Here is a 20,020-nt window from a genome sequence, read left to right on the forward strand (position 1 = left end):
GGGTTCGATCGAACCCAGGTTAAGAACCACTGATATATAAATATGTAAATTAAAAAAAATGTTTTTACAGAAGGGCCAGACATAGTTTAATTAGTGCAAACATGCATTGTATCAATCTGAGAGACAACCTGGAGGAAACTGTCTGTGTGGTGGCTGTTTTTTCCTTATATAATCCGTCCACATAGAACCGTTTCTGGTTGTTTTACGTTTAGCTCACTTCTGTGACTGAAACTGACTGCTGTTCTATCAGGAAACTCTAAGCTGCAGGGCAGAGAAACAACATGCAGTCTGGCTTTGACAGTCACACATTTTGCAACACACAGCAGCTTGTTTTCACAAACTACCACTGTGTGACCAGCCAATGGTGAACTTTACTGCACAAGTTAATGAGTGAGTTATTCCATTTTAATAGTGGTGCTAACTCAGTCACTTCTGCTTTCAATTGTTCAGACATGATCATAAAACAGAAACATCCTCCTGCTGAAAGCTTCTGTCGCTTCTTTGTGAAACCCTGAAAAACGTCCGGATCAAAGTACATTTCAGCTCCCCCACTTCTTCTTTTCCATTTCTGCTGGACTCTGACAGAATTATCTTGTATTAAACCCCAAATAAGTGGGCCAAACAGGCAAAGTGACGGGCGTTACCTGTTGGGAACTAAACCATTGGGGTAGCTTTCCCAGCATTGATCGCCCCTAGGCTATTTTTACAACAAAACTCCTCCCTAATGTGTTTTTTTTTTTTTTTTTTTTTTTAGATAAAAAGGCATGTTCCTCTTCCTCTTTTTAATTTTCAGAATGCACATATTTTGCAAGCATTAAGTTTCCATCCACAGTTTTGGCGGCTTGTGTTAATATGGGTGGTAGAGGTGACAAAAACTTTGCAGTGGCAGAAGAATGCAAATTTGTTGATTTCATTCCGAATTTAAAGAATATATTTTGACAGTACAGAAAATAGGACAAAATGTGCACTGCAAAAGTTATTTTTACAGTTGAGGGTGCTGCCAGTGAGTTTCTATCCATTAGTACAGCAATTATTTTAATGTTCTGTGGCCTAAATATTCCTTGACTAACCAGTCAACAACCCAAATGATCATTATATTATAGCAATCTACAGTTTTAGGGGGGTTTTTTTTATTGTTTTTTACTTTTTATATATGTATATTGGACAAAAAGTTTAGTTGTTGTTCAGAGTGATCTAATCTCTAAGGTATACATTTTCTCTTTTTAGGTTTTTTCTCTTTTTTTTACTTTGACAGTTTAACTCCTGGTCAAACTGTATTTTTGTTTTTATAAAATTGCTTTACAAATTCGCAAAAAAATGAAATTTGAATGCAGAACATTTACGTAAAATTTTATTATTGAAAGTTTTCCATTTATATATGTGTGTGTGTGTGCGTGTGTGTGTGTGTGTGTGTTCACAGACTCATCATACACAGTCCCTCTGTATTAGGGGGAAAAATAAATATCTTATTCCAAGAAGTACAACAGACAACATGGCTAAAAAGGTCAAGAATGACGGTAAATGGAAACATTTTAACCATACAGAGCTTCTTGGATAGCAGAGTGATGCTTTAGAAGTTTAGCTCTATGGTCACCAGGTTATAAACCAGTGATCAAAGTGATCAGTACTCTATGTACTGTTAATGACAGCAACAAGTGCTAGTAATTGAGCTGAGTCTTTCAACTTTGATTAAGAGGCTCTAAATATTTCCTGGTTGCTCTGATGAAATTTCACCACATTTTCATAGCAGGAAATGACGGATGGAAATTTTAATTATTTCAAAGTGGGGGGAAAAAAAAGTGTGCTTCCCTTTCCTCATGTATGAGAAAACCCCATCTAAATGTGGATTAATATTTTTTTAGATGTTTTTTAATTTGCTCTCCAACGAGATTCAAACTAAAACTGAAGTATTCACACCCCTTTAGCTTTTCTCATTTTGTCATGCTACATCCACAGAGTTGTGGGTACAGAGTTATGAAATAGAAAGTAAATGTGAAACGCGGTAAAAATATAAAAGTTTTTAGAAATAAAATGTATTTTTACACAAACTCTTAATTTCTTAAAAGTATTGAATCTGTGGAAATGAGCAACAAAAAAAATCTGCCTGTCTCCGAACCTGAGCAAGATATGAATAAATGCCATGTTTTAATTCATGTAACTCCTTCATCACAGAGTGCCAGAGTTCAAAACACCTTCAGTATTAAATGTCTCTGAATAGAGATGCACAAGTTAGTACAAAGAAATCTGATACTGATAAACACTTGGTATCCATTTTATCAATATTTAAGATTGATCCGCCCACTTTTATTTCACTCTTGTTTTTTAAGTAATTTTGTTCTGCTCTAGAACATTGACTGAGTTCTTTAAGGTTCTCAGGCATTCATTTACACTCTTCTTTCTAAAGGTCCAAAACAGCATTACAGCAAGACTTTGACTGGGTCATTTTTTTTAAGGTATTCAGTTGCTTATTTGTTTACAAAGCTGTAAATGGCCTCACATTTGCCTCTAGAACATGATGGTTATCAGAGGAGTTCTTCATCCACATGCCTGCAAGGCGTCCATGTCCGTACACAGATCACCACTCCTCCTCTGCCCTGCTTGACAGATGATTTGGGGTGTTTGTGCCAATGTGAAGTTTTGTCTTTTCTCCAGACAGAGTGCTGTGCATTATTGCTTAACATCTCTACTTTTGTCTTGTTTGTCAAAGGACACTGTTGCAGAAGTCTTGTTTTTCCACTAAATATAATTTTGCAAACTTTACACCCTGCAGCACCTTCCCTTTTAGAGAGAAGAGGCTTTTGGCAACCCTTAGCAAGAAACTCTCATTCTGTCTTTTTCTAATTGTCAGAATTAGTCAAATTTAGTCCAGAGAGATGTTTTTTTTTTTTCACATCAACCTGAACTTGTCCCCGAAGCCTGACCCTTTGACCCCTTGTTTCTTGAACAAGGAAGTGAGACGTTAAAGGTCAATTAAGCCTCAAGAACTAGTGGGAAAATTTCACTTCTAGCTTAGAAATAATAATCCACATGACACGGAAATCCAACAGGATCAAAGGATTAGGCAATGGGCTGGGATTATGTCAAATATGGACAGAATGCAGGAACAGGGGCTCGTTGCGACTCTTTGTCCGAGGAAGAATCAGATCCGGCGCACGCAAACTCCTTGTGTTTCCTTGTGAATGAGCCAGTAGGTCCAGTACTCTGCTGTGGGTCGTTTCTTGTGTAATTATTAAAATAACCCTGGCTATGTTTGTCTGATAAAAGAGGAAGCAATTTCTCCCTGAGGTTAGAATGTGAAATGGATGAACATCTCTGCGTGGACTCAAAATGTGTTCTAATACCCAGCATTAGTTCTCTGGTTATTTATTCCTCTGTCCCATTCTCGCCCCGCTTTAGGAGACAACTTTGTTTCTAATCCTGATTCTTGATTAAGGATTACATCTCGTGTCTGTTTGTTAATGCCAGCCCTCCTCCTCTACACCCCTCCCCCCCTCCCACCCTTGTTTCTGCCTACCCTCTCTCGGCGTGATAGCTGTCAAACTATCATTTGAATACCTGTTAGAGCTTCCCTGCACACCATGCAAATGCGCCTCTCACATCTGTGAAGCCATTCAGGTGTGCATTCTTCCACCGAACCTCCCAGCTGAAAGTGCATCTGAAATAAACCCCGAACCGGTGGGAAACTGCGTTCGGTTTTCACGGATTTGTCCTCTTTTCTGTAGGCTACCGGGGCAACCGAGAAGAAGTAACTGCCAAATAAAAAAATAAAAAAATAAAAAAGAAGAAGAAAAGGGAAGCCTTAGCTGTGGTCTGTTCAGCCAGTGAAACCAAGAGCAGGGGCTGACGTGTTGCTTGTTCCTCTTTACACCAGCTCGGATGCGCACAGCTCAAACTTCCTCCTTTAAGTCCAGTGTGCCGCCGCTCCGCCGCCCCGTTCACATCTGCAGCTCCGACCCCGCGAGCGGGTTAGGGAGAAATGGAAGCTGCGCACGAGGAATGAAGAATGTTCTCGACGCCCGTCATCATCATCTGAGCCTAGAAGATCCCCTACGAGTGCAGAGACAGCCCGTGTTTCCAAGTGACTGACTAAAAAGAGGTAAGTTTTGCTTGTGTGGGGGAAAAAAAGAAAAGAGGAAGCTAAAGTGAACGACAGCTGAGTGGAAGGCTTAAACCATCAGTGAAAATATTATTATATTGGAATATAATGTGCTGTTGATTTGAAGAACAGTTTTTTTTCTTCTTCTTCTTCTTCTTCTTCTTCTTCTTCTTCTTCTTCTTCTTCTTCTTCTTTTATTTATTTATTTATTTATTTTTTTACTGAGACGATGCTGAATTCCAAAAGAGGAACTCTAAGGTCCAGAAGTGGCTGTACACAAATGAGATGTAAACTTTTATGATCTGATAGGATAGGTGACAGCTATACGAGCACTACTGATGATTTTTCCCTTCCATTATGAACTAAATAACGGAAAAGGGGGAACAGGTGGGGGTCTCAATTAATTTCCCTACGTTGTTCTCAGCTGCATGAGTCGTTTATTTTTAGACACAGACTAAACTAGAAACCACTCCAGTTTCAGTTCTGTGTTCAGTCTTTATTCACTTTGCCTCTTTACATTTTTAATTCAGTTAAGATGAAGAGGCCACAAAATGGATGGAGCGGCTGTATGGGAAGCCCTTCTATGTAAATTAGAAAGTCTAAGTAAGTTACAGAGCTGCAGAATTGCCAGAGTTACGTCATGATTGTGACTAAGGTGTTGCAGTAATGCAGCTGGGGCTTTAAGCCAGTGTTCCCCCCCCCAAAAAAAAAACAGTTCAAATGATGCAACTATACAGCCTAAACTGCATCACACTAGTTTATGTTAAGCCAGATATTGTAAAACATTTTGTGATCGGTAGGGTAGTGCAAAAATTACTATTTTCAAGTTTTCAATATAGAAGATTAGGCATATTGTGGGCCAATGAACCAATATATGTTGAAGATTTTGTGATTTTCTTTCCGGATTTATTGTTTAATTCTCAATGTTAGCTCCGCAGTCAGTCCCTACCCTAAAAAGAAAACCTGAGATATTCTGCATCGCCACATACTTCCTATCTGAAAAGAAGAAGCGGAGAAAGTAAAACATCTGCGTCAGCTGGACTGGATGTCTTTTATAGTTAGGCATGAGCTGGTTTTGCTCTTCTAAGTGTCTTCTAAGGATTTTAAAATGTACCATAAAGTACACAAATATTTCCTCCTACGATTTTTCCTGAGGTTTAAAGTGACTTTAATAAGATGCCGTAGAACGTGTGAGACTTTTCTCCGACCGAAGAGAGAAGTAAAACATAAAACATTAACAAGCCTAAAACTCTAGTACAATATCAATTATTCAAGTTTCTCCATCCATTTTCTTTACACCCTTGTCCCTTAGTGGGGTCGGGAGGGGTGCCTATTCCCAGCTAACGTTCCGGGCGAGAGGCGGGGTTCACCCTGGACAGGTCGCCAGTCTGTCACAGGGCAACACAGAGACACACAACCATGCACACACACACTCACACCTAGGGACAATTTAGAGAAACCAATTGACCTGACAGTCATGTTTTTGGACTGTGGGAGGAAACCGGAGTACCCAGAGAAAACCCACACATGCACAGGGAGAACATGCAAACTCCATGCAGAAAGACCGGGATCGGGAATCAAACCCAGAACCTTCTTGCTGCAAGGCAACAGCTCTACCAACTGCGTCACTGTGCAGCCCTTCAAGTTTCTCTCTCTTTTTAAAACATTTTTACTTATCAAAAGTTAGTTTTGAGTGATAATGAAGGGGAAAAGAAGCAACCTGGTCTCAGTTCGACATGGGCCACTTTCCCAAGGCATTGTGAGGTTGCACAAACAGGATTTTTCCATGAGACAGCTTTTGTGCTTCATGGTTCTTTTAAGGAGCTGTCAGAGAAAGCTTCAGGGTGATCAAAGTTTTGAGCAGGTGTTCTGCAGCATCACCGGTTCGCTGTGCACTGCAGGTCAGCTGACTGAAAGAAAACTGCTTTACCTTCACCTCACTTACAAGAAACGTCAAATTGTATGTTTGCAAATATTTCTAAAGCATTGCATTGCATAGACTGTGAAGTTGTGCCACCCATTACCTGATGTTTGAAACTACACTTTCAGCAAGCTGTCTTTTCAGTGAATATGAGCAGAGGGCCTAATTAACTAGCTAACCAGCTAACGTATTTTGTTATGCTTGTGTTTCTCTATAAAAAGCAAAGCAAAGAAACATTTCAAAATGACCAAACTACTAAATTTACCAGCAGTTTTTCTGTATTTCCAGTTATGTCTGTTTAAAAAAAAATAGGAAACTAATAGTAAATATACAATATAGCTACTATTATTAAAACTGTAATAAACCATCCATCCATTGTCAATATGTACTTCTTCAGAGGTTACATGGGAGATGGTGCCTAACTGTAATGATCAATTTATATATAATATTAACGAATCTTATAGCAGCCAACGTTACCAGATTGGGAAATTGGGTTGGATTGTTCTTCTAAATCATAATGCCACCTTTGCAGAAGCATTTTCTGGTTTACATAGTTTTCGTCTTGGGTTTTAAGAATTCATCCAGCCTACTTCTGTAAATTCTCAAATAGCAAGGAGACGTTTTCCATTCACTTCCTCCAAAAGAAACTTCTGACGCTTGCATTGTAAAAGAATCATTCCAGGTCAGATTACATCGGTCAGTGAATTTTAAGATAAACTCAAATAGATTATGTCATACATTATATGCTTTTTCATCGTTATGATAACATTAGAATGGTGTGGGGGTGGGAGGATTCTTTCTCGTACATATTTACACTTCTCTACTGTGCTGTCAGAAAATGATTTAGCTATTTTTATAAAACAGGATTATTTTATGTGATAATGTATGTAAGATTTTAATTTCAACTAATTGTTTTATTTATGTGCCCTGTGATGGGCTGCCAGCCTATCCAGGGTGTAGCCAGTCTCTCGCCCAGTGACGGCTGGAGAGATAGGCACCAGAGCCGCCCACAACGCTGCAAGAATAGGCTCATATAGACAATGGATGGAAGGATAGATAGTAGTTAATTTCTTGATTATATTCAGTAAAAAAAAGAAAACTATTTTTGTAAATACTTTTAATTATTTATATATTCTTCTGGTAATATTGTGACTCAACATGGGATGATTTCTTTTAAGAATCATCATAAAAAGCTACTTCTGTTGAAGATAAAACATTTTAAAAATAACTAACTAGATACTGCAGTTCTGCATGAAAGTAACCAAAAGTATAAATGTCAAGGAAGGCATTGATATATTGACCATCAAGGCTGTACAAAAATGTGATCCAGGCATTTTTGGTCCAGCTGGCCCACTATGATTGGTCAGACATGGTCTTTGCAAATAATCTTCATAAACATGTGTCCATCCAATAGTATCAGTATAAACAATTTTACAAAACAAAAAGAAAAGGAAAAGGTGCTTAACTTTCATGAAATGAAAATAATGCAACTTGTTCAAACTCAGACTTAGAAAGTAAATTTTTCCTAAACAAATTGTAAGAGATGGTATTGGACGTGCCAAAAATTATCCAATGAAATGGTTGTGGGGTCTGCGGTTACTATTGTAGTTATCAAAAACAAAGACCTTAAGGAAAAATGCCCGGTTTGCCCGATCACCCCTCCAGCTCTGTTTGCCCTGATCGCTTCATGAGACATGAGTTGCTGACTGAATAAAGTTAAAGAGGCAGTACCAGCTGTTGACATTCTGGGGAGTTGAGAATGTGAGAAACCCCCACGAGACACAGAAACTGAGAGAAAAAAGTCTCTTCCTGTTGATAAGAGACTAGCTAAAGAAGACTTCCTGACTGGTTCAGCTGATGGCAGGTGATATTGTTGTTGCCTGAGGCAGTTCCAAGCAGGTACAAGCTGGTGCCTCATTACAGCTCCAAACCATGTCCATCTGGGCTGAACATCTCCTCTCAAAGCAGGACGCACACATTAATTATTCCTATCAGCTGTCTCCTGAGAGAGTCTGTCCTTCAATGTCCTGCTGCAGCATCACTGGTTGATGATGCAGCAACCAGTTTGAAGGCGGGATGTCAAAGGTCAGTCAGGGAGATACTAGGACCTTCTTGTTATGACGAACTTGAACCTGTCATAAAGGCTCCAATCTGTCCTTGGGTTTAACAACATTGTTCTCACTAATTTCTTTCTTTTGCATTATCATGATTACCCCACAATCCAAGAGCTTCAAAGGGCCAATATTATGTATTTTTCAATCACATAGTGCCATTTATAGCATAGTCAAGTAACTATGTTAACTCCAGTTGTTATAAAAATGCTGAATATATCAAATAACTTTTACTTCATTATTTAACACATTGAATTTAGGCCTGTAACTCTTTAAAAAAAAATCCTGCTTTTTGTTAAACTCCACCTTCAGGTAGTCATCACGTCGCTCCTCTCTTGACCCTTTAGCTACATTTTTTGCACTGAGAAGTAAAGTAGCTCATATAATGAGCTCAGCACCTGTGCAGTTCCACCAGGTGTTTGTTAATTGCACCTGGCTAGTCTGAAGGAGCTGAGTTGAGGAGGAAGCTTGGAAACTGCAACTGAATGGTTACCACTGGAGATTAAAAGATTTCTCAAACATGCATGAAAGAATCAAAGCAACACTCTAGGTGTGTTTTTAACGACGGAATAAAATTATAACATGATGTAAAGCTTAAAAAACTCAATTTTACATAATACTGCCTTTTTTAAATCAATCCAACCAAGCAACTGCATGGTGCATATTGCATCCAAGGTCCACTGCAATATACGAGCTGCACACAAGAATGTTGCAACGATAATGTCATATATCGTGCAGCTGTGTTCCATTTGAGTCAATTAAACCACAAATGTTTAAGCTAAATGCATGAAACTTTGTACAGTTTTGACAGTTTTATTATTAGTAACCAAAGCTGTTGTTAGACCAGGAGATAATTTGTGTGGTGCAGGTAATTAAAGAGCTTTAAGGCAGACTTTCATAGAAATATTATCCTTCCAGTAGGAGTTTTGTTGCACTGTGACCAATGTTTAAAGCTGGAAAGGACCTACTTTTCTGTAGTTGTAGTTTTTTTGCAGAACAAACAGAACAGTGTTGGAAGAGTGCAAGACAAGGAAATGTTTCCAACAGAAATTTGTTTTCCAAAAACCTAAAAATAAGGGAAATTATTTGCTAATTTCACTTATTTTAATATCTGTGTATGTTTATAGCTTAGTTATAAATATACGAGGAAGTCTTTACCATAGCACTCTAGATTTGTTCTTGTTTTTTACTTTGTTTTACACTGAGGCATAAAGATGTCCTTTCAGTTACTGCATAAATCAAAATAGAATTTTATTAATAAAGACAATAAAAAAAAACATCAACCCTGTTGTTTTTTGTAGAAGTGTTATCCCTGAGGGGTTTAACATTCTGGATAGCTTTCTTAAAACAGTCAGATCTGAGAGATCTTGTAAAAATGGAGTTGTTAACAATGATCTGGAAGCAAAATAATTCTACACACCATGTTTTTGCAGTATTTTATTTGATGAAAGGCTTGCAGTTCTTGTATTTAGATGTCAAAATTTCCAAAACTGAAAACAACCTAATAGAACTCCTACTTAATTCTTCAGTCATATTGGCCCCTCACAGCGTTTTACACTACATGCAGATGCACAGCTGCAATGGGCAACTTACCGATTGAAAGACTATTTTAGTCCTGGAGCTACAGCTCCTGGAGCACAAAAATTAGCAATCCCGCTGTTTTTCTGATGTGCAACAAGACCATACTGATCTCGAGTGCAGTGTCACTCCCACATCTAAGTTGCAACTTCTGAGGCAGAAAATAAAAAGATGCCATATTAGAAATTGATGCTAATATGTTAATCTGCTTTATTCACCTCACTTTATGTTTTACAGACACATCCTCGACTATTAATTAAAATGTTTTAGAAACCTTTTTTTTTTTTAGCAAAAATTAAGATAAGTTATTTTTGTTTACTGTTAGTGGGTCTGTTAGCTTTAGCAGAGGATGATAGGAGTTACACTGTGACACAAACTGTTACGTTGTGTTAATGGTTAACAAATGATTTAACCAGGAATTACATTTATTGGCACACCGTTGACAAATTAGGCAATGAAGCAACCCAAGCCCCAGTTGTCTCTAGTTAATATTTTTTGTTTGTTTGTTTGTTTTCCGTGTTACACGTCACGTGTGATTTAAATAGAGATATACTTGCTGATCCTTCTTGTGATCAGTGCGTACACCCGAGCCAATCACATCGATGAATAATTTAAGAATCCATCTTTGACACTTCAAAAATGCATATAGTTTGACTGCACCATCATCCCATTACATCTGTTTTTGAGAATGATGTAGCCTGCTGATTCATCCATTTAATATTTTCAAACTGAAGAATTCAGTAGAAAAAAAAGCAGAAGTGAATCTGCAAGCATTATCATGAGGAATTTTTTTATAGGTTTATGTTTCACATCCACAATAAAGTGAAAGAAGACTGAAGTGGGAGTGGTAGTATTGTCTCCAGCAGCTTTTGTGCATGTATGCAAAAAAAGAAAAAAAAAACATCTGTGTCATAGAGGATGACTAACTTTTGTTACAGGAAGAGAACATTTCTTTATTTTTTCCTAGTATGTTTCTGATCCAGATTCTTTGTAATCAGACCATTTTTGTGCTGACAGTTCACTCAAACAAAAGAATACTTGGTAAGTTATTTTGTTACCGAGTAAATTATTCCCAAGTTCATTACTGGCTTTTCACTCAACACTTCACAAGACAACAGATGTTGTATTTTTTTTCATATTTCTTTATTAGTCTGCAATTAGTTTAGAATAGCTGTGCAGTGTCGACTAACTATTTTATAATATATATAATTGCCAGGTTGGATTGTGCTGCCTCTGGCACTTTTTAACGCCTGTTGTTATGTGTAACTGCAAAAAAAGGAAAAGTCAGTACCATGGGGAGGCAACAAACTTTCTGTAGTCCAGTGATGCCAACGCTGAGACCTTCAAACAGAAGAGAAGCTCGAAAAGCCAAAAAAGTAGAGCGCAGGAAATAGGAAGTTTAGTCAAATTCTTTGTGTCTGGGAAACTTTTAGGCGGTCTGAAGTGAAACTACTTAGATGGTAACAGAGTCATAAATCATTAATAGTGCACTGGCTGTTGCAGCATGGGTTTTACAGAATTGTAATAATGCAGCCAACTCATTGTGCTAAAGGTCGAGGTTACACTTTTAGTACAAGAAGAATAACTCCAACTATGTTTAATAAGTAAATATTTGACTTACAGACAAGTCTAAACTGAATGTACTTTCAGAATGCATATTCAGGAAGAAACATTTCTTCTTTACACAAAAATGGCTTGACATTTGGTTGGAAAGCAACATTGGTGTGCTATGCCACAGAAATATTTAAAATTCAAAATATAAATTCAAAGGTTCATATTTTTTGCAGTTGAAAATAAATATTTTGAAGTTAATGTTGTGTTTATGCCTCAAAAACGATGAATAAAACAGTTTGTCTGGTGTTCCAGACGTCCTTCCTGTATCTGTTGTATTCAGATTTTCTGTAAATGATCAAAATATCAAATTATCTGTGTTTCTGTTCCATACAGACCAGTAATCTCTGAACCAATGGCTATCATTTGTGAGTGCTCCATATATTGTTCACAATCTTTAATCAGTGTTTAGAATCAGGAGTTATATTTATGTCTGATTCATTACGTTTAAACCTCCAGGATAACTTTTTTTTTTATTCTTTCTTATTTTAGACAAAAATCTGTACAAACACAGGGATTTGAAATGAATTATAAGACACAGTCTTCTGGAATAATGTGAGCTTACTGTCTGTTTATTTAGAAATTATTGGTCACAATCTAGTTTAAGTTTGTCAGTGAGCCACAGAGAGCTGCAGCTGCAGCCACAGAGTCTGTGGCTGTGGCAAAATGAAGGCGCTTGGAATGCTACAAAGACAAATACATGTGGAGAAAACTGCAAAGCATATTTAATGCCGACCATTTTTTAAAATGCAAACAAAAACACAACCGAGTGAAAACCGTGGCTATAAACAGTCATAATTACATATAAAACAAATAAGAAAAAAAATTAATGACAGACTCAGTTTTTAATGTTGTCAGGTATAGGTGGCCTATTTAAAACCTACATAAAACACCGTGTCATACTTCTGTTTGTAGCTCTGCTGTTACTGATCTGGGAGACCAGCCATTTGAGATTGTGGATATTTCCAAACATCACTAATAAATTAGGATGGTTATGTATTTTTCCAGGGATTGATTAGGCAAAATGTAAGTTGTTTATTGGGACTGAATCTGTTCAGTCCCCCACATTGAACAACTTAAAGAAGTTTTTTTGTTTTCTTTTGCTATTTCCTGTTTAAAAACAGGCAGATCAAGAATAAAACTAACTATTTATAGAGATTATTACATTTTGTTTGGTTGTTGGTCTCCAGGAGTCCAGGCTCAGCACAGAGTTTAACTTTTGGAGGATTTGTTTTGGGCTAAATTCTGTGTTTTCTGTGATGGAAACTGTAGCGACCCACCCTGTTGCAACACAAGAATGTACAAAGAGAACCTACAGTGGTCCACACAACCAGCATGAATAATATTATAAGGTTTACCACGTGCTCTCATGGTGAGATATTTTTGGATGTTATCGTTTGATCGCGTAACAGTCAAATAAGGCTGCGATGCAAAGAGGAACAGAGGAATACCTCGGACTAACTTTGTTAGGTTTTCTCCTGCTTTGTTTATGTTCCACTAAGAGATGGTGAAGTTGATAACTTTTTTTTTTTTTGTCCGTTTGGTTTAAGCAGATAATGGTTTTGACTGCAGCAGCATGAAAGGCGTCAGCCTGACCTCATACATGTCAACGAACCCTGATTTCACTGACACAGTCTGAGTCAAAGTTTCACCAGCAAACTCCTGCTGACCTTCATTTTTACATTCACCAGCAAGGACCACGCCACAAACCTGTGCGTTTAGAGATTTATTTATGAATGCATTAGGGATGAAGGGGAGACGGAGGAAGGGGAGAAGGATGAAGGGATGAGGGCATGAGAAGATAGAGGGATGAAGGGATGGAGGAATGAAGGGATAAAAGTATGGAGGGATGAAGGGACAGAGGGATGGACGATCTTGATTTGGTTGTCTGGGAGAATGACGGAGGGCTTGGGATGTGGACACTCTGAGTGGGGCTATGTCTTCGGGAGGCGGTTCCTCTTATTTATTCCCGAGCCAACATAGGAGCCCCCAGACGAAACTTACGGCGAAAGGAAAAGACAATGCACGGTTATGCATAAAGAAGTGTTAAATGAAAGGGGTAAAGGGTAAGGGAGGGTGGGTTTGACGAAACACGACAGACTGAGTAGAGTGGATGAGCAGAGTATAAATAGGCTGCTTGGAGAGTTAGAGGTGTGGTTTGGGCGTGGCCCTGCTCCCGAAATTAAGTTAAAGTATTAACTTCCAAAATGTAACAGTATAACGAAGAGCTGCGTGTGTACAGAAATGAGGGCTACAACCGTCAAAGGGACTCAGAACATCCTCTTACTGGACTCTTTAAGAGGAACATGGCTCAGAGAATAGAGAAAAAGGAACGTTATTATGCTAAAACCACGAAAAAAAAACCTGACCGTAGCACTTCCTGGGTTTTTACACTCAAACGCAACATTTTCCATTCCTCTCTGCAGTGTGTGAGTTTCTTATTTGCAGTTATTAATAACAGTGAATAATTATAACAAGACGGACATTTAGAAATGTTATTTTATTTATAAAATCCTTGCACTGCAAAACATACAAAAACTTACAAAACATTTTTTTTGTCTAGTTTTTAGGTCAAATATCTTAACTAATTTTCAAGTTACTTTTCAGCAACATACAAGAGTTTGTTACTGATATAAGAACAGATTTTTGCACTTACAAGTGAAGAACTGTCTCATAATAAGTGAAAACAATCCCAAAATAATTAAAACAAGCCTCTATATCTTGCTGAAAAGTTGCTTATAAGTTCGTTTAGTCTTATTTCAAGTGTGCAAAGATATTTGCACACTTAGACAAAGAAATAGTTGGTAAAATTTTATCTTTTTGCAGTGCGGCATTAAACTCAGCACAACAGTAGACGTGTTGTTGTAAGCAATCATATTAAAGCTGACTTCTCTCACCCGGCGCTGTAATCTGTGTGTGTGCGAGCGAACGGGGGATTGGACCCGCTGAATGACACACTTGTGTCCTCTCCATCTGCCCATCAGACTCCCCCTTTGTTCTGGTTCCTGCTAAACCTCGTTTTGTTCATCAGCATATCCTGTTCAACTTAGTTTTATTGATCTGCATTCACATTTGCTTACATAAATACACAAATACATATGCAAAGCAGCAGATTCCCTGAATGCTAAAGGTCAGTGGGGTTATGCAGAAGCAAGCGTGCCAGTATTGGATATTGCCTTGCAAAAAAAAAAAAAAAAATTGTTCAGTGCTGAAAATAAGTCACTTAAATTACTTAAACTTGAGTGGTTTTCAAAAATCTCCTGAAATTGCTCAAAATAATCAGAAGGAACTAATGAAAATATTCTACCGGCCCTTTTGCAACATGTTGTTCAGATTGTGAAACTGACACCTGCTAAAGTGTTCAATAAACACCGTTTTTAAAAGTAGACACTACTGCCGGGTTATTAAACCATATTCTGAGGTCAAAGTCTAAAGATATTATAGGATTTTCTTTCCTTTGGTTAAAGGATTTGCTGGAATTCTCACCAGCAAAAATTAATGTTTATCCTTGAGTGGTTCTGCAAAAAGAATTAGCAGTCCTATCGATCAGAGGATATTTGAAGGTGGTTGATTTAGGTACAGTGAAATGCCCCAGTTTACTCGCACATCAATCACTGCAGCAGTACTGTCCGTTCCATGAGGATTCTTTAACTGCACAGGAAAACATGGCGAGTCGTCTTTAGTGTCTGAGGCAAAACTTAGCTCTAAAAATTCACACATTATTTCTCCTGTACGTCTCTCATGTCACACTTGATAAGCTGCGTGAGTAAGCACATAACGCTGCCAAAATAACTGACAAAATCACACACATAAAACTCAAATGTTTAAAAAGTTTAGAGTCTAAGCAACGTCTAATCTGCACGTTCCTTTATTGTTACAACTTCATTTAGCCTTGCAGTGCTGATTTCAACAATACACAACAGATCCAACAGTATTTTTTCTTTGGAATGATTTTCAATTTTCACATTTGTAGTTGCGCTTTTCGTTGGCCACCACAAGTGAGTTTCAGTGGGGGTGGGGTTAGTCCTTATGTGACTCGACTTTCAGTTGTTTTGTTAAAAGTGAGTTGTGGCGAGTGCATCTTATTAGTTCTGTGTTNACCTGACAGTCATGTTTTTGGACTGTGGGAGGAAACCGGAGTACCAAGAGAAAACCCACACATGCACAGGGAGAACATGCAAACTCCATGCAGAAAGACCGGGATCGGGAATCAAACCCAGAACCTTCTTGCTGCAAGGCAACAGCTCTACCAACTGCGTCACTGTGCAGCCCTTCAAGTTTCTCTCTCTTTTTAAAACATTTTTACCTATGAAAAGTTAGTTTTGAGTGATAATGAAGGGGAAAAGAAGCAACCTGGTCTCAGTTCGACATGGGCCACTTTCCCAAGGCATTGTGAGGTTGCACAAACAGGATTTTTCCATGAGACAGCTTTTGTGCTTCATGGTTCTTTTAAGGAGCTGTCAGAGAAAGCTTCAGGGTGATCAAAGTTTTGAGCAGGTGTTCTGCAGCATCACCGGTTCGCTGTGCACTGCAGGTCAGCTGACTGAAAGAAAACTGCTTTACCTTCACCTCACTTACAAGAAACGTCAAATTGTATGTTTGCAAATATTTCTAAAGCATTGCATTGCATAGACTGTGAAGTTGTGCCACCCATTACTTGATGTTTGAAACTACACTTTCAGCAAGCTGTCTTTTCAGTGAATCTGAGCAGAGGGCCTAATTAACTAGCTAACCAGCTAACGTATTTTGTTATGCTTGTGTTTCTCTATAAAAAGCAAAGCAAAGAAACATTTCAAAATGACCAAACTACTAAATTTACCAGCAGTTTTTCTGTATTTCTAGTAATGTCTGTTTAAAAAAAATAGGAAACTAATAGTAAATATACAATATAGCTACTATTATTAAAACTGTAATAAACCATCCATCCATTGTCAATATGTACTTCTTCAGAGGTTACATGGGAGATGGTGCCTAACTGTAATGATCAATTTATATATAATATTAACGAATCTTATAGCAGCCAACGTTACCAGATTGGGAAATTGGGTTGGATTGTTCTTCTAAATCATAATGCCACCTTTGCAGAAGCATTTTCTGGTTTACATAGTTTTCGTCTTGGGTTTTAAGAATTCATCCAGCCTACTTCTGTAAATTCTCAAATAGCAAGGAGACGTTTTCCATTCACTTCCTCCAAAAGAAACTTCTGACGCTTGCATTCTAAAAGAATCATTCCAGGTCAGATTACATCGGTCAGTGAATTTTAAGATAAACTCAAATAGATTATGTCATACATTATATGCTTTTTCATCGTTATGATAACATTAGAATGGTGTGGGGGTGGGAGGATTCTTTCTCGTACATATTTACACTTCTCTACTGTGCTGTCAGAAAATGATTTAGCTATTTTTTTAAAACAGGATTATTTTATGTGATAATGTATGTAAGATTTTAATTTCAACTAATTGTTTTATTTATGTGCCCTGTGATGGGCTGCCAGCCTATCCAGGGTGTAGCCAGTCTCTCGCCCAGTGACGGCTGGAGAGATAGGCACCAGAACCGCCCACAACGCTGCAAGAATAGGCTCATATAGACAATGGATGGAAGGATAGATAGTAGTTAATTTCTTGATTATATTCAGTAAAAAAAAGAAAACTATTTTTGTAAATACTTTTAATTATTTATATATTCTTCTGGTAATATTGTGACTCAACATGGGATGATTTCTTTTAAGAATCATCATAAAAAGCTACTTCTGTTGAAGATAAAACGTTTTAAAAATAACTAACTAGATACTGCAGTTCTGCATGAAAGTAACCAAAAGTATAAATGTCAAGGAAGGCATTGATATATTGACCATCAAGGCTGTACAAAAATGTGATCCAGGCATTTTTGGTCCAGCTGGCCCACTATGATTGGTCAGACATGGTCTTTGCAAATAATCTTCATAAACATGTGTCCATCCAATAGTATCAGTATAAACAATTTTACAAAACAAAAAGAAAAGGAAAAGGTGCTTAACTTTCATGAAATGAAAATAATGCAACTTGTTCAAACTCAGACTTAGAAAGTAAATTTTTCCTAAACAAATTGTAAGAGATGGTATTGGACGTGCCAAAAATTATCCAATGAAATGGTTGTGGGGTCTGCGGTTACTATTGTAGTTATCAAAAACAAAGACCTTAAGGAAAAATGCCCGGTTTGCCCGATCACCCCTCCAGCTCTGTTTGCCCTGATCGCTTCATGAGACATGAGTTGCTGACTGAATAAAGTTAAAGAGGCAGTACCAGCTGTTGACATTCTGGGGAGTTGAGAATGTGAGAAACCCCCACGAGACACAGAAACTGAGAGAAAAAAGTCTCTTCCTGTTGATAAGAGACTAGCTAAAGAAGACTTCCTGACTGGTTCAGCTGATGGCAGGTGATATTGTTGTTGCCTGAGGCAGTTCCAAGCAGGTACAAGCTGGTGCCTCATTACAGCTCCAAACCATGTCCATCTGGGCTGAACATCTCCTCTCAAAGCAGGACGCACACATTAATTATTCCTATCAGCTGTCTCCTGAGAGAGTCTGTCCTTCAATGTCCTGCTGCAGCATCACTGGTTGATGATGCAGCAACCAGTTTGAAGGCGGGATGTCAAAGGTCAGTCAGGGAGATACTAGGACCTTCTTGTTATGACGAACTTGAACCTGTCATAAAGGCTCCAATCTGTCCTTGGGTTTAACAACATTGTTCTCACTAATTTCTTTCTTTTGCATTATCATGATTACCCCACAATCCAAGAGCTTCAAAGGGCCAATATTATGTATTTTTCAATCACATAGTGCCATTTATAGCATAGTCAAGTAACTATGTTAACTCCAGTTGTTATAAAAATGCTGAATATATCAAATAACTTTTACTTCATTATTTAACACATTGAATTTAGGCCTGTAACTCTTTAAAAAAAAATCCTGCTTTTTGTTAAACTCCACCTTCAGGTAGTCATCACGTCGCTCCTCTCTTGACCCTTTAGCTACATTTTTTGCACTGAGAAGTAAAGTAGCTCATATAATGAGCTCAGCACCTGTGCAGTTCCACCAGGTGTTTGTTAATTGCACCTGGCTAGTCTGAAGGAGCTGAGTTGAGGAGGAAGCTTGGAAACTGCAACTGAATGGTTACCACTGGAGATTAAAAGATTTCTCAAACATGCATGAAAGAATCAAAGCAACACTCTAGGTGTGTTTTTAACGACGGAATAAAATTATAACATGATGTAAAGCTTAAAAAACTCAATTTTACATAATACTGCCTTTTTTAAATCAATCCAACCAAGCAACTGCATGGTGCATATTGCATCCAAGGTCCACTGCAATATACGAGCTGCACACAAGAATGTTGCAACGATAATGTCATATATCGTGCAGCTGTGTTCCATTTGAGTCAATTAAACCACAAATGTTTAAGCTAAATGCATGAAACTTTGTACAGTTTTGACAGTTTTATTATTAGTAACCAAAGCTGTTGTTAGACCAGGAGATAATTTGTGTGGTGCAGGTAATTAAAGAGCTTTAAGGCAGACTTTCATAGAAATATTATCCTTCCAGTAGGAGTTTTGTTGCACTGTGACCAATGTTTAAAGCTGGAAAGGACCTACTTTTCTGTAGTTGTAGTTTTTTTGCAGAACAAACAGAACAGTGTTGGAAGAGTGCAAGACAAGGAAATGTTTCCAACAGAAATTTGTTTTCCAAAAACCTAAAAATAAGGGAAATTATTTGCTAATTTCACTTATTTTAATATCTGTGTATGTTTATAGCTTAGTTATAAATATACGAGGAAGTCTTTACCATAGCACTCTAGATTTGTTCTTGTTTTTTACTTTGTTTTACACTGAGGCATAAAGATGTCCTTTCAGTTACTGCATAAATCAAAATAGAATTTTATTAATAAAGACAATAAAAAAAAACATCAACCCTGTTGTTTTTTGTAGAAGTGTTATCCCTGAGGGGTTTAACATTCTGGATAGCTTTCTTAAAACAGTCAGATCTGAGAGATCTTGTAAAAATGGAGTTGTTAACAATGATCTGGAAGCAAAATAATTCTACACACCATGTTTTTGCAGTATTTTATTTGATGAAAGGCTTGCAGTTCTTGTATTTAGATGTCAAAATTTCCAAAACTGAAAACAACCTAATAGAACTCCTACTTAATTCTTCAGTCATATTGGCCCCTCACAGCGTTTTACACTACATGCAGATGCACAGCTGCAATGGGCAACTTACCGATTGAAAGACTATTTTAGTCCTGGAGCTACAGCTCCTGGAGCACAAAAATTAGCAATCCCGCTGTTTTTCTGATGTGCAACAAGACCATACTGATCTCGAGTGCAGTGTCACTCCCACATCTAAGTTGCAACTTCTGAGGCAGAAAATAAAAAGATGCCATATTAGAAATTGATGCTAATATGTTAATCTGCTTTATTCACCTCACTTTATGTTTTACAGACACATCCTCGACTATTAATTAAAATGTTTTAGAAACCTTTTTTTTTTTTAGCAAAAATTAAGATAAGTTATTTTTGTTTACTGTTAGTGGGTCTGTTAGCTTTAGCAGAGGATGATAGGAGTTACACTGTGACACAAACTGTTACGTTGTGTTAATGGTTAACAAATGATTTAACCAGGAATTACATTTATTGGCACACCGTTGACAAATTAGGCAATGAAGC

At 37.6% G+C, this 20,020-nt stretch overlaps 1 protein-coding gene across 2 annotated transcripts in view; it reads left to right on the forward strand.

Annotated features, from left to right (window-relative positions):
- Positions 1 to 3,604: 3,604 nt before the first annotated feature.
- hck (HCK proto-oncogene, Src family tyrosine kinase) overlaps positions 3,605 to 20,020 on the forward strand; it is a 34,029-nt gene continuing 17,613 nt past the window's right edge. For both annotated transcript variants that reach the window (XM_007569735.2, XM_007569736.2), the window contains exon 1: positions 3,605 to 4,096. The gene's annotated coding sequence lies outside the window, so the exon portion shown is untranslated. The remainder of the gene's footprint in view (positions 4,097 to 20,020) is intronic.

This window comes from Poecilia formosa, unplaced genomic scaffold, assembly GCF_000485575.1.
Source record: "Poecilia formosa unplaced genomic scaffold, Poecilia_formosa-5.1.2 Scaffold245, whole genome shotgun sequence".
Taxonomy (NCBI): Eukaryota; Metazoa; Chordata; class Actinopteri; order Cyprinodontiformes; family Poeciliidae; genus Poecilia; species Poecilia formosa.